This window comes from Globicephala melas, chromosome 19 (genome assembly GCF_963455315.2).
Source record: "Globicephala melas chromosome 19, mGloMel1.2, whole genome shotgun sequence".
NCBI classification, from domain to species: domain Eukaryota; kingdom Metazoa; phylum Chordata; class Mammalia; order Artiodactyla; family Delphinidae; genus Globicephala; species Globicephala melas.
In genome coordinates, this window is record NC_083332.1 from 392,366 (window position 1) to 407,003 (window position 14,638).

A 14,638-nucleotide genomic window follows, 5' to 3' on the forward strand; every position below is an offset into this window, starting at 1 on the left:
GCAGTTTACATTTTGCCACACTAACCCAGGCTTGAACAGTTGCCAGTATTTAGTACATGGTTATAAGAAACATCACAGGCTAGACACTTGAACATTTTAAAACTACTTTATACATTGCTATGTAATTGTCAAAATGGTGCATTTCAACAGCAGCACAATATTCAAAGCTGATGTGCCCTCACATGATTGCATTCGCCATTTGGTGAACACTGACCAAGGCCTACCAGGTGGCAGGTCCAGGGTACAGCAGCCAAGTGTACAAGGTGAGAACATTCACCATTCCCCCACTTGAGTTGGACTTATTTTCACTAATGCGGGTGGAACATCTGTGGAGTAGTGAATGGAAAGAATCTAACCATGGCTGAGCCATGTGCCTTTGCCCTTTTAAGAAGGGACTGATTGATTCCGATCAGTTGGGGCTTGCATGATGGATCTGAAGCTGAGAAAAATGTTTCAGGACAAGGGCATTTCTTTCTTTGACTGAAACAACTATTTCTTTGGAAAAACTCTGACTCTGAAAACAGGAGAGAAGACAATAAGAATTCTTATGTTAGGAAAAAACCTAGCTGGTTACATCTTCTTTACACGTACAGAGACACGTGAAAAGATTTGGCTGGTTCACGTGTGAGTGAAAGACTTTAAATCTTGTAAGCTCTATAACAGTGGTTATTATGAGGAGACATGACAGATGGCTCAAAATTGGAATGCACTGATGTAAACGAAGCAAAGCCAAGCTTAGCAGCTTTTCTTTAAAGGTGTCCTGTACATTCAGAGACTATAAGCTTTAAAATGTACATAAAACGTCAGTTATCACTTCCCTCACCCGCAAATCCAAATGCAAAAAAAGACTCAATTTTGTTTTTCCTATTAACTTTTTTTTTTTTTTTTTTTTTTTTGCGGTACGTGGGCTTCTCACCGCTGTGGCCTCTCCCGTTGCGGAGCACAGGCTCCGGACGCACAGGCTCAGCAGCCATGGCTCATGGCACGTGGGGTCTTCCCGGACCGGGGCACGAACATGTGTCCCCTGCATCGGCAGGCGGACTCTCAACCACTGCGCCATCAGGGAAGCCCTCTGTTAACTTTTTCTTCCACAAAATGTGTACCCTTGTCTCCCCAGTTTCCTTTTACCAGATCATGAAGCATGAATACACTTGTCATGATGAAATCTTTTTCCCAGAGGTCTGGGCAGAGTCCTGGTGACGAGCTGTTGGTGGAGCCGTGCCAGGTTTGCCTGCCCATGAGGGCACAACCCAGCCCTGACGTTGGGCCAGGTCGCCCTGCCCAGCTCCCCTTGGATTTGCCCCTCTGTCCCCTGCCTCTGACCATCTAATTCTTGTTTTTTCCCAACCAACTTTCACAAGCTTAAAGGCCTGCAGGGGCTGGTTTTTTTCTAAAGGGGCTGATACTAATGGCTCCAGCCAAGTGGTGTCACGGGGACAGGTAAGCCCAGTGTCCCGGGTCTGGATTTCTCAAAAGAAGCCAAAAGTCTGCATTTGTGTGTGAAACCTCTTGATTTTTAAAAGCTGGCAGGGATTCAAAGTTTTTAAAAACACTCTGCCAGTCAAATAACATATACTGAAGGCTACCTCTGAGCTGACCTCACCCTCCAGACCACGACGTCACCACTGGCTGGGTCTTTTTGAGCCCAGTCTTTCTCCAACCACAGGGGGACGCCTCCATTTATCTGTGACGGGACCCACCATGAGCAGCTGCGTTACAAATCAGTGAAACTTTCAAGGAATTCTATAATCGTATCCTGGAAAGCACAACTGCATTAGTCTGCATTTTTGTTAATTTGTTTGATGTACATCTAAATATACCACAATGTTTACATAGCCCTGTGGATACATTTTTTCCTTTAAAAAAAAAAATATCATTTCGGGAGCCTCAAAACCTAGCAGTGCCCAGCCGTCCTCTGACCCCAGAGGCCCTGGCTGGGGTGGGGAAGAGTCCTCCGGTGCATGAGATGATGAGGGCCAGCAGTGCATTGCAGCACCCAGGACCAGTCTCAGCAGCTGCTGAGCTCAGACCCCGGGGGTGCGGAGTCTGAAGCCTCTAAGGGAAGCCGGGCTCTGGGGGGCTGTGTGAGGAAGGGCTGATGGCGGGAGGGAGCTGGGATGGGGTGGTGCAAGATTATTCTGCTTTCAGGTTGGGGATACGTGGAATGGTGTGTTTGGCTGGATTCTGGATTTTTTGTTTCTTGCTAAACACTAGGTTTGATTGTAAAACAAACACCGTTGAATTCTGTAATAGTCACCAGAGAACCCGCCGTCCACAAGGGGGAAGGCAGGACTCCCTTCGCTCTTCTGTCTTGTATGTGACACCCTGAGACCCTCAGCAGCAGTGAGTCCTGCATCCTCTTCAGTGGCTGTGACCGTGACCCAGGATGCAGAGGGACTGAATGAGTGAGAAGACCAGGACGTGTGTGTGTTGGGGGGTACGTTAGGGCATGTTTAGCACCTCCTCCCCACTTGGAGGCGTGGGCTGCCATCCAGAGTTGTCTAGATACACATGCTTCGGCTGGGCACCGACACCAGGACATTCCCAGGCCCTGTCTGTACCTCCAAATACAAGAAACATCCCGAAAGTCCCGTGGACCTGGGCTTTGATCATTACAGAGACTGCGAAGGGCGGTGAGTGGGACCTGGGGACCCAGATCTATCGTCTAACCAACGAAGAAAAGCAAAGAAGAGTAATGGGGAAATGTGACTGCCAACTGGTTATTTATTACTTTCAGGGACAGCAATGGGGGGGACAGTCAGGAAATGGGTAAATGTGGTCAAAATGTACAAACTTCCAGTTATAAAATAAGTCCTGGAGATGTAATGTACAGCATGATGACTATAGTTAATAGTCATAATACAGGCATCGCCCTTTATGGGGGTGAGAGGGGATGCATTCTAAGACCCCCCCAATGGATGTCTGAAGCCACAGATAGTACCAAACCCTATATATACTATGTTTTGTGCTATACATACATACCTATGATAAAGTTTAATTTATAAATTAAGAGATTAACAACAATAACTAGTAATTAAATGGAACAATTATAACAATAGGCTGTAATAAAAGTTATGTGAAGGGAATTCCCTGGCGGTCCAGTGGTTAGGACTCTGCGCCCTCTCTGTGGAGGCTGGGGGTTCGAGCCCGCAAACTGCGAGGCGCGGCCAAAAAAAAAAAGTTAGGTGAATATGGTCTGTCTCTCTCAAAATGTTGTACTGCACTCACCTTTTCTCTTGTGATGTGAGACGATACAATGCCTACAGGGTGAGATTAAAGAGAAATGAAAGACATAGGTGTCGTAACCTAGCGTTAGGATACTGCTATTGACCTCCTGGTGATACTTCAGGAGGAGATCATCTGCTTCGGGTGATCCAGGATCATCATGTGATGATGTAGATGGTTGGCTATCCGAGGCAAGACGGAGCAGGACTGCTGAGAGTTCATCACGCTACTCAGAAAGATGTGCAAATTAAAACTTACGAATTGTTTATTTCTGGAAATTTCCTTTTAAGATTTTTGGACCACAGTTGACCTCGGGCAACTGAAACCATGGAGAGTAGAAGCTTGGATAAAGAGGGACCACTGTATTGTATATTTGAAATTTCCTAAGGGAGTAGATCTTAAAAGTTCTCATCACAAGAAAAAGTTTTGTAAGTACAGGCAGACCTCGGAGATATTTCGCGTTTGGTTCCAGACCACGGAAATAAAGTGAATGTCGCATAAAGCAAGTCACACAAATTTTTTGGTTTCCCAGTGTATATAAAAGTTATGTTTACACTATACTGTAGTCTATTAAGTGTGCAATTGCATTATGTCTAAAAGCACAATATGCATACCTTAATTAAAAATACTTTATTGTTAAAAAATGCTAAACATCATCTAAGACTTCAGTGAGTCCTAGTAGTAACCTGAAAGATCATTGATCACAGATACCATAACAAATATAATAATAATTAAAAAGTTTAAAATATTTCGACAATTACCAGAATGTGACTTAGAGACATGAAGTGAGCAAATGCTGTTGGAAAAATGGTGTCAATAGACTTGCTCCAATGCAGGGTTGCCACAAACTTTCAATATGTAACAAATGTAAGATCTGCAAGTGGCAATAAAGCAAAATATGCCTGTGCATGTATGGCGATGAATGTTAGCTAGATATATTGTGGTGATCATTTCATAGCACAGTAGTCCCCCTTATTTGAGGTTTCACTTTCCGTGGTTTCAGTGACCCTGGATCAGTGGCATTCTGAAGACATTAAATGGAAAATTCCAGAAATATGAAACAGTTCGTAAGTTTTAAATTGCAGGAGACGACATTCACCTAACTTTTATTACAGGATATTGTTATAGTTGTTCGATTTCATGATTAGTTATTGTTTTAACCTCTTACTGTGCCTAATTTATAAAGTAAATTTTCTCAAAGGTATGTATGTATAGGGACAGAACATAGTGTATATGGGGTTCGGTACTGTCCGTGATTTCATGCATCCACTGGGGGTCTTGAAACGTATGCGCCTTGAGTAAGGGGAGACCACTGTATATAAAAATGTTGGATCACTATGTTGTACAACTGAAACTAATGTAGAAAGAACGAAAGAAAGAAAGAAAGAAAAGAAAAGCAAGAAAGAAAGAAAAGAAAGAAAGAAGGAATTCTTCAAGCCCAGGCCTTCCTTGCTGTGCGTGGAGATGGCGTGTGAGCACGTCTATGGGGAGAATCCAGGATGGAAAAGAAGCTCCATCTACACATCTGGCTACCTGTCAGGCACTTGTGTTCCACCCGGGGCTGACTTCTCCATCAGGCACTGGAAACCTAGTGCCCAGGACCCATAAAACTTTTCTTAGAGGAGGAGATTTCTTATGATGTTTTAAAATTTATTTATTTATTTATGGCTGCATTGGGTCTTCGTTGCTGTGCGCAGGCTTCTCATTGTGGTGGCTTCTCTTGTTGCAGAGCACTGGCTCTAGGCACGTGGGCTTCAGTAGTTGTGGCATGCAGGCTTCAGTAGCTGTGGCTCACGGGCTCTAGAGCGCAGGCTCAGTAGTTGCGGCTCACGGCCTTGGTTGCTCCGTGGCATGTGGGATCTTCCCGGACCAGGGCTCAAATCCATATCCCCTGCATTGGCAGGCGGATTCTTAACCACTGTGCCACCAGGGAAGTCTGTGATAATGTTTCAATTTCTTTTAAAATCAGACGAGGAAAAAATGAACATAGTGACTACTACATCCTGGAATATATTCATCTTTATACCAGCATGGTCATAAAATATAACTTTTTAAAAATTGAAGTAAAGTTGGCTTACAATGTTGTGTTAGTCTCTGCTGTACATTAAAGTGATTCAGATCTGTATATACATAGAGATATACTTTTTCAGATTCTTTTCCATTATAGGTTATTACAAGATTTTGAATACAGTTCCCTGTGCTATACAGTAGGAACTTGTTGTTTATCTATTTATATATAGCAGTGTGTACCTGTTCATCCTAAACTCCTAATTTATTCCCCCCCTTCCACTTTGGTAATCATAATTTTGTTTTCTATGTCTGTGAGTCTATTTCTGTTTTCATTTGTATCATTTTTTAGCTTCCACATATAAGTTATAGGTATTTGTCCTTCTCCGTCTGACTTACTTCACTTAGTATGATAATCTCTAGGTCCATCCATGTTGCTGCAAATGACATTATTTCATTCTTTTTTTTATGAACGTAATATTCTGTTATATCTATATAGATATAGATATATATATCTCACATAGTCTGTATCCATTCATCTGTCAATGGACATTTAGGTTGCTTCCACGTCTTGGCTACTGTAAGTAGTACTTCTGTGAACATTGGGGTGCATGTATCTTTTTGAATTAGGGGTTTCTCTGGATGTATGCCCAGGAGTGGAGTTGCTGGATCTTATGGTAAGTCTATTTTTAGTTTTTTAAGGAAGCTCCATACTGTTTTCCATAGTGGCTGCACCAATTTACATTCCCACCAACCGTGTAGGAGTGCTCTCTTTACTCCACACTCTCTTCGGCATTTATTATCTGTAGACTTTTTGATGATGGTCATTCTGACTGGTGTGAGGTGATAACTCATTGTTGTTTTGATTTGCATTTCTCTAATAATTAGTGATGTGGAGTATATTTTCATGTGCCTTTTAGCCATCTGTATGTCTTCTTTGGAGAAATGTCTATTTAGGTCTTCTGCCCATTTTTTGATTTTTTTTTTTTTGATATTGAGCTGTCTGAGCTATTTGTATGTTCTGGAAATTAATCCCTTGTCAGTCGTATCATTTGCAAATATTTTCTCCCATTCTGTAGGTTTTGTTTTCCTTTTGTTTATGGTTTCCTTTGCTGTGCAAAAGCTTATAAGTTTGATTAGGCCCCACTTGTTTACTTTTGCTTTTATTTCTTTTGCCTTAGGAGACTGACCTAAGAAAACATTGCTACAATTTATGTCAGAAAATGTTTTGCCTATGTTCTCTTCTAGTAGTTTTATGGTGTGATTTCTTATATTTAAGTCTTTAAGCCATTTTGCGTTTATTTGTGTGTATGGTGTGAGGGAGTGTTCTAACTTCATTGATTTACATGTGGCTGTCCAGCTTTCCCAACACCACTTGTTGAAGAAACTATCTTTTTCCCATTGTATATTCTTGCTTCCTCTATCGAAGATGAATTGACCATAAGTGTGTGGGTTTATTTCTGGGCTGTCTATTCTGTTCCTTTGATCCATATGTCCACTTTTGTGCCAATACCACACTGTTTTGATTACTGTAGCTTTGTCATATTGTCTGATGTCTGGGAGGGTTATGCCTCTAGCTTTGTTCTTTTTCCTCAGGATCGCTTGTGCAATTCTGGATCTTTTGTGGTTCCATATAAATTTTAGGATTATTTGTTCTAGTTCTGTGAAAAATGTCATGGGAAATTTGATAGGGATTGCATTAAATCTATAGACTGCTTTGTGTAGTATGGCCATTTTAACTATAATTCTTCCAATCCATGAGCATGGGATATCTTTCAATTTCTTTGAATCATCTTTAATTTTCTTTCTTTTTTTTAAACATATTTATTGGAGTATAATTGCTTTACATTGTGTATGATAATTTTCTTTATCAATGTTTTATAGTTCTCAGCATATAAATCTTTCACCTCCTTGGTGAGGTTTATTCCTAAGTATTTTATTTTATTTTTTAATTTTATTTTATTTCTTTGATGTGATTTTTAAAAGGGTTTTTTTTTTTGTTTTTTTTTTTTTACTTTCTCTTTCTGATATTTCATTGTTACTGTAAAGAAATGCAACAGATTTCTGCATGTTAATCTTGTATCCTGGACTTCCCTGTGGGCACAATGGTTAAGAATCCACCTGCCAATGCAGGGGACATGGGTTCGAGCCCTGGTCCAGGAAGATCCCACATGCTGCGGAGCAACTAGGCCCATGCGCCACAACTACTGAGCCTGCACTCTAGAGCCCTTGAGCCACAACTACTGAGCCTGCGTGCCACAACTACTGAAGCCCACGTGCCTAGAGCCCATGCTCTGCAACTAGAGAAGCCACTGCAATGAGAAGCCCGCACACTGAAACAAAGAGTAGCCCCTGCTCGCCACAACTAGAGAAAGCCCATGCACAGAAACGAAGACCCAACACAGTTAAAAAAAAAAAAAAAAAAAGCCCGTGGCTGCTGATGCCAGACCTGCCCTAGCCACAGAGGCGCCAGATGCCCCAGGGGGTAAACCCTTGGAAGTCACACAGCTGCAGGGAATCAGCTCAGATTTCAGCCCTGCCTCTGCGTGTGGGTAACCTGCAGGCACTCGTGCACTCCCAGACCTTATAGAGGTTGAGCTGAGCCCACTGTGAGCACGCTGAGAATGAGGCTGCTATGGGGGGGGGTCATGCCCTCCCCTTTACGTGTGCATTGACAATGGCCTCCCCAGTTGTGGCCTGGACCACACTCCAGGCCCTTTGAGCTGTCCCCACACAGCTGACCTCAATCCTGTCCCTGGATCTGTCTGTTGAAGCCTGAGTTTCAGCCCCCAGGCACTGCATACTCCAGGTGGTGAGATCTCTGGCTGGGAAGTGCAGCAAGGTGACCAGGACCGTCTGTGCTGCTCTGTCTCAGTCCTGCCTGATGCAAGGCTGCTGCACTCACCTCTGAGCCTCTGAGGCTCCCTATCTGTGCTGGCTGATCTCTCAGCCAGGGAGGATTGCCAGGGAAAAGGAACCCTTCCTCCTTCACAGCTCCCTCCCATGAGCACAGGTCCCGTCCAATTCCTTTTTTTTCCCCCTTTGGTCCTACCCAATCTGGGGATCTTTCTTGCAGCTTTGGTTGTATGAGATCTTCTGCCAGCTTTCAGTAGGTATTCTGTGAGAACTGTTCCACATACAGATGTATTTTCGATGTACTTGTGGGAGGACGTGGGCTCCATGTCCTATTTCACCATCTTGATCTCTAGCTCATTAGATCTTTTTTCAAATATAACTTTTTGTTTGTTTGTTTTTGTTTTTTGGCCGCACAGTGTGGCTTGTGGAACCTTAGTTCCCCAGCCAGGGATTGAACCCACACCCTTAGCAGTGAAAGCACAGAGTCTTAACCACTGGAGAGCCAGGGAATTCCCGTCAAATATAACTTTTAATGTTATTTTGTTGAAGCTCAAGAATGTAACTTTTTTAAATAAAATTTTATTTATTTATGGCTGCATTGGGTCTTCACTGCTGCCCACGGACTTTCTCTAGTTTTGGTGAGTGGGGGCTACTCTTGGTTGCCATGTGCGGGCTTCTCATTGCAGTGGCTTCTCTTATTGCAGGGCATGGGCTCTAGGCACACAGGCTTCAGTTGTTGTGGCTCGCGGGCTCAGTAGTTGCGGCTCATGGGCTCATTAGTTGTGGCTTGTGGGCTCTAGAGCGCAGGCTCAGTAGTTGTGGTTCATGGGCTCCAGAGTGTAGGCTCAGTAGTTGTGGCGCAGGGGCTTAGTTGCTCCAGGCATGTGGGATCTTCCCGGACCAGGGATCGAACCCGTGTCCCCTGCATTGGCAGACAGATTCTCAACCACTGTGCCATCAGGGAAGTACCGCAAATGTTAAGTTTTGATATTACTTTTATGGGGCAAAACCACACAGGACCCACAAAAGTCCTAATACAACCCTGGGTCCCTGCCTTTGCTCGGTCTGCTTAGGTGTATACAGTGTGTCTGAGCCCCATGCCTGCTGTAACAGGTTACATTCCTCTGGCGTCTCTGCCTCGGTTCGTGTGGTGCGTATGAGCTCCTGCCTGGCCTAGGCAAAGCTTGGTGCAGCGGCTGAAAACACGGTCAATTAACTCCCGCAGCTCTAGAAGCCACAAGTCCAGAGTCACTTGCCCTGCGCTCATGCCCAGGTGTCTGCCAGGCTCGTTCCTTCTGAAGGCTCCAGGGAAGAGTCTATTTCTTGGCCTTTTCTCAACTCTTGGTGTCCCCACATTTTTATGCCTTGTGGCCCCTTCCTCCCCACCTTCTCTGCGGTCTTCACGACCTCTGTGCTCACGTCGCTGTCCTCCTTCTCTGCCCCCCTCCCACTTAACACCCTTCAGGAGCTTCCCATCTGAGAAATGAAACCCAGCCTCTTTGGGAGCAGCGTGTGATACACCTGCCGTGTCCCTGGCTCCCAGGACTTGGAGTGGGAGGTGGAGAAGCCATATCAGGCCCAGCAACCCGCCACCCCCATAACCTCACCTTTCCATAGACCCAGGCACAACATAGAGGAAAGCCCCTTGCCGGAACTTCAGGATGGCAACGGGGAAGCCTTAAAGCCAGGCTGGGCCCTGCAGGCTGCGCGGGTCCCCCAAGTACCATAGCAAATGCTTCTGGGCTCCTCTCCCTGGGGAATGGGGAGGAGCTCCAAGGGCTGCTTTATCTGCCTTGCCGCACGTCACCACGCCACAGGAACCTGAACCACTCAGCGCCTGCGGATGCGGACGAGGCTCGTGCCTCTGCAAAGCCGCATGTGTCAGCCGGCTTCCCGGGGCAGCGTGCAGAACCGGGAACCCTGTTTTCTGTAAACGGCAAGTCCATTCTGAACCGAGGGCCTGGAGACGCCCTAATCGCAGCACTCATGCGTGATGGACCTGCTCCAGGCGTTGTGATGGGGCCTGACTACATGGTGGGCAGCCAGGCACCAATGACCACGTGCACGATGGATAAAAATCCCTCCCGCGACCCCATGGACTCCTGGAGCTGGCGACAGGAGGGTGCACCCGCGCACAGAATGGCCCTTCTCACCCCTGACTCTTGTTCCTGCTGTGCCCTCCGCCTGGTGTTCCCCTCTTGTTCACCATGAGCTCATTGACACTCCTCCCAAAGCCTTCACTATTCCACCCTGCGTCGCCTGGCTTTCGCATCCACGTCTGCTTTTGGGGGGCCCCTCAGTGTCCAATTCCTGCACTTTTGTTGACATTCCTAGGAAAGAGCGAGCCCTGTTCCATGCAGCCGGCCCTGGGAGGATGCAAGCTCACATGGGGTCACAGGGGCAAGACAGCACAAGGAGGGACGAAGTCTCTTCAGGGGAAAGGGGAGCCCAGAGCGGCGTGGGGTCAGGGCCGCCCGAGGGCGAGTCCCCTCTGCTGAGCTTTCCCGGACAGACCCGGGCGTCCATCTGCACAACCAGCCCGCGAGTCTCTGGGACAGGGTCTGCGCCCCACCGACCTAGCGCAGGGGAGGGTTTCCGACAGGGCCCAGGGTCCGGGTCGGGGGCAAGCCTGGTCTGCAGCAGCGCCGGGCGGAACCGGTGTCCTTCTGACGGAGAGCAGACAGACGCAAGCCGCAGGCCAGATGGACAGGTGGTAAAATGGAGGCTCTCCAGTTACCGACGGAGCGAGAGAAGTGAGGCAGAGGCGTGCGGCACAGTGACATTTATGTAAAAAGCAAAAATTAAAAGCACAGGTGCACGGAACTCGATGCATGTTGGGCAGGACGTGTGCAGGGACACGGTTTGCTGGGATGGCCTGGGGCGCTGCGGGCGGGGAGGGGGCTGGGACTGGAGCGGGTGGTGGGGTGAGAGCAGGGCTGGGTGGATGCAACACTGTAAGTCCCAGAGGAAAAAGAAGCGATCCGTGGGCTCCGGGCCATGGAGACGTGGGCTGGAGCCCAAACTGGGCACCCGCAGGCTCTCGGTGCGGCCGCCCCCTCACCTTCCTGCCGCGGCATCTGGGTGAGGTCCTCTACCAGGCTAGCGGCCAATCGGAAGCCGCCTAGGCTGTGTTCCCCGCCCCAATGGAGTTCGGGTGTTCCCGGGACACGGATTCGGTCGCCATGGTAACAGGGTGCCCTGTCCGGAGAGGGGGCGGAGAATGTGCAGTGTCTGCACTGCCTCTGAGCGGTGCTGTGCAAACGTGCTCCCTTTGCAATTCAGCTGCCAGATAAGGCCGAAATTCCAGACAAATGAAGGAAGTTTTTCTTTTTGACTATGAGTGTGTCTCATATTTAGTATGTTAAAAAAATTGTTTTAAAAATATTTATTTATTTGGTTGTGCCAGGTATTAGTTGAGGCAGGCGGGTTCCTTAGTTCCCGCACATGGGCTCCTTAGTTGTGGCATGTGGCCTCTTAGTTGCGGCATGCATGTGGAATCTAGTTCTCTGACCAGGCATGGAACCCGGGCCCCCTGCATTGGGAGCGCAGAGTCTTAACCACTGCGCCACCAGGGAAGTACCAAAAAAATTTTTTTTAAAAAAGTATGTCTTGGTTAGCGTAATATGTCCCAGTATAGGATTTCCAGATTTAGCAACTTAAAAAATAGGAGAGGCCCAGTTAAGAATTGAATTGGAGATAACCATGAGTGTTTTTTAGGATTAGCATGTTTCATATTGAGTGTATTTTAAGAACTTCAAATAGATAAGCAGCAAGGATCTATTGTACAGCACAGGGAAATATAGCCATTATTTTGTAATTAATACAATAAATTTAAATGGAGTATATTCTATAAAAATACTGGACACTACGTTGTACACCTGAAACTAATATAATATTAGTTTCTATACTTCAATTTTAAAAAAGCGATCAAAGCCCAAGTATAACAAAGGGATGATACCACATATGAAAAAGGAAAAAGAGGATTACCTTGTCTGCTATCGGACCATGTAATACCAATTAGTCAAATAAATATGAAATAGACACACGAAAAGCAAGTTTTGTTGCCTGTTATCAAAGATGCCTGCGGGACTTCACTGGTGGCGCAGTGGTTAAGAATCCGCCTGCCAATGCAGGGGACACGGGTTTGATCCCTGGTCCGGGAAGATCCCACATGCAGCGGAGCAACTAAGCCCATGTGCCACAACTACTGAGCCTGCGCTCTAGAGCCCGCGAGCCACAACTACTGAAGCCCGCGTACCTAGAGCCTGTGCTCCGCAACAAGACAAGCCACCGCAATGACAAGCCCGCGCACCCAACTAGAGAAAGCCCGCGCGCAGAGACGAAGACCAAACACAGCCAAAAAAAAAAAAAAAAAAAAAAAGAGCCTGGGACTTCCCTGGCGTTCCAGTGGTTAGGACTTCGTGCTTTCACTGCAGAGGGCACGGGTTTGATCCCTGGTCGGGGAACTAAGATCCCGCGTGACCACCTAGTGGGAGACATGTGGTCAGCCCTGCACATCCCCATGGCCTGGCTCCTAGGGCTCTATAAATTTCCCAAGGTGAATCACCCCAAAGCCTGTCCCCTTCACAAACTGTGCTTTCGCTACTACCGGCCAGGTTTCCCGCTAATGCTTTATGTGCCAGACACTATTTTTACTCCACACCATAACCTGGTGGCGAGGGAACCTCAATCCCTGTGACATCAACGAGGAAAGTGAGGTTTAGAAACAAATCAATGATGGGTCCAAGCTCACCCAGGGAGGCTTGGAATGCCACCACCTGGCGTTCCCCAAATTTCAGGCCCTGGGCGTCATCCCTACGACGGTGGTCATCTTCTTGTCTTCCTTTAAATTTGGCTCCTACGTTCACAGGTTTGTTGAGATAGAATTCACACACTACGCCACTCACCCACTTAAAGTGGACAATTCAGTGCTTTTAGTCTACACTCAGAGTTATGCAGACATCACCACAATCAGAGAACATTGTCATCACCCAATAAAGAAACATCAAACCCATGAGCCACCACTTCCCATCATCCTCAGCCCCTGGCAACCACTAATCTGCTTTCCATCTCTATGGATTTGCCTTTTCTGGACATTTCATATAAATGGAATCATGTCTCATGTGGTCTTTTGTGTCTGGCTTCTTTCACCCACCATAATGTCTTCAAGGTTCATCAGTGTTGTAGCATCTATCAGAGCTTCGTTCCATTTTATAGCTGAGTGATATTCCATTGTATGAATGGACCACGACGTGTTTATCTGTTTATCAGCTGAGGGACATCTGAGCTGCCTCCACTTTTTGGTTATTGTGAATAATGCTGCTGTGAACAGGGTAGGTTTTGTGTATGTGTGTTTTCAAGTCTCTTGGGGATTTGAGTGGACTCGATGGGCCACATGGTAATTCTATGTTCAACTATTTGAAGAACTAACAGAGCATTTTCCAAAGTGGCTGCACGGTTTTACATTCCCACCACATTGTCTGAGGATTCCAATTTAAACCTATTCATTTTGACTTTGAAACTATATATTGGAGTGAATTCTCTCCTTGAAGCCTTAAATCTGCTAGGTTCCCAGGCCTGCCGGGAGAGGATTTCCATCCTACCCGTGAAGCTGGGGCCTTATAAGTCACAGAATAGGTTCCAGGGCATTTCTGGGGGTGGGACTTTCGGGGTGTGGGTGCCACAGAGGAAGTCCAGCCCTGGTTCCTCCTCGGAGGGCTTGTCACGTGACGCGGTTTATTCTTAAGTGTGACACTCCAGGTATGGGCTCGGCTGTCTGACTGATTCGTCCAGTTCTCTCCTGATAAAAAGGAGTCTTAGAGAACCTCTGCAAGTAACCACACCGCTGTTACAGGGGAAGAAGCTGGGGAGAGCTATCTGTGGCTTCTGACAGGGCTGTGAATGCAAGATGCTATCTAAAGAAGAACGCTTGTATGGGGGGCAGGATGCTGAGGTAGCCCCTGAGATCCTTGCCTGCCGGTGCACACGCCCCCTATGGTCCCCGACCCTGAGCGGCCAGAGCAACCTGTGAGCGCGCTGGGGCCCTCGCTTTCGTGATTATGTTACATCATACAAGACTCGGCAGAGTAGCCTGAAGAGACACTTTTCTCTTCTGACATAAAGGAGAATTAAATGGCCATACTGATATTTTTCCTTTGAGATAATTTATCTTTTTATTAAAAACTTTTTTAGATTTTAACTTATTTATTTTTATTGAAGTAGAGTTGATTTACAGTGTTGTGTTAGTCTCAGGTGTACAGCAAAGTGATCCATTATATATATATTTATATATATATTCTTTTTCAGATTTTTTTCCCTTATAGGTTATTACAAAAATTTGAGGGCTTCCCTCGTGGCGCAGTGGTTGAGAGTCCGCCTGCCGAAGCAGGAGACACGGGTTCGTGCCCCGGTCCGGGAATATCCCACATGCCGCGGAGCGGCTGGGCCCGTGAGCCGTGGCCGCTGAGCCTGCGCGTCCGGAGCCTGTGCTCCACAACGGGAGAGGCCACAACAGTGAGAGGCCCGCGTACCGCAAAATAAAATAAAATAA